The following is a 1208-nucleotide window of genomic DNA, read 5'->3' as shown; positions in this document are numbered from 1 at the left end:
AATACAAAAGGAGAATTCAACATCACCAAAAACTGACAGGAAATACTCCACATCTCTGGCTGAGGGATGGGGATAATTAAGCAGCAGATCTTCAAAACAGCAATTAAAATGAGCATAACAGTAGCTGGGAGCTAAAAAAAGTAAAATCACTTGTTCCTTATTAGATTCTTCTACTATTTTCTCCTCCTCCCATAGCAAACGGAGGTAAGACACACATTCTTCATTAATAGAACAGTCCATAGATATTTTTCTTCTAGTAATGCCTACATTTAAAATTTGTTCCAAAAATTATTAACCTATATTTCCTAACTCTTTACATAGATTCTCAGCAATCCAACCGTAATATTTTACAGATTAGAGCTACTATTTTTTTTTTAAGCTGTTGTTTCTTTCTTCCTTTCTTTTGTTGCTGGGGTTGGGAAGACAGGGAGAAAGGTTCCTTTGAATAAAAATAAAAATTCCTCGGGGAGATTTTAGCTCAGTCTTAAATGGAAAGAAATAAAGTGATGGCAGTCCCATTTATATACACCAAACACTCTCCCCTTAAATTATACATAATTTGAAATGAATCCATGATAGAGCTCTTATAAAGTTTAATCCTTCTCCCATATTTTTTAAGATAGTCAATTTACTTGTTGCTGCTAAATTGATAATTTTTAAAAAATATTTCTTTCTATGTGTTTTAAAATGTATGATCCCCAGTATGACAATAACTTTTGGAATCTTTACTTTTTACATTTTTTAAGTAAAAATTGTTTAAACTTTCTGAAGTTTCAGGAACTTGTAAAAGTTTATTAACAGGAAAGAAACGGCCGTCTATCTAGGATAAGATACGGTTAAATAAACCATCTTCCAAAAACTGGCTTCCTACCCTAGAATTCCTGAGAATGCTTGCAAATTTTAAAGCAGGAAAATAAATGTTAAAAACAAAAACAAAAAACACTGTTAAATGCTCCCAGAGTTAGTCTTCATCTAAAATATATATTTATATGTATATATATACGCACTTTTTGGTCTTTTTTTAAGTTTTTAGTTTTTTTCCCTTTAAGCTTATGATGGAAGAACATTTTAGCTTCTCATGTTTATTTATTTTTTTTTTTACATATTTCAAATCCCTCATTATGTCTTGTAAACAAGAGGGGCTCTAGCACCCGGCTTTCACCGTAGTATCGTAAGGAACTCAACTAACCCATAGTGCAGGTCAAGGA

This window comes from Bison bison, unplaced genomic scaffold (genome assembly GCF_000754665.1).
Source record: "Bison bison bison isolate TAMUID 2011002044 unplaced genomic scaffold, Bison_UMD1.0 scf7180017863885, whole genome shotgun sequence".
In the NCBI taxonomy this organism is placed as follows: domain Eukaryota; kingdom Metazoa; phylum Chordata; class Mammalia; order Artiodactyla; family Bovidae; genus Bison; species Bison bison.
The sequence above is the reverse complement of the archived record's forward strand: the minus strand, read 5'-3'. Positions refer to the sequence as shown.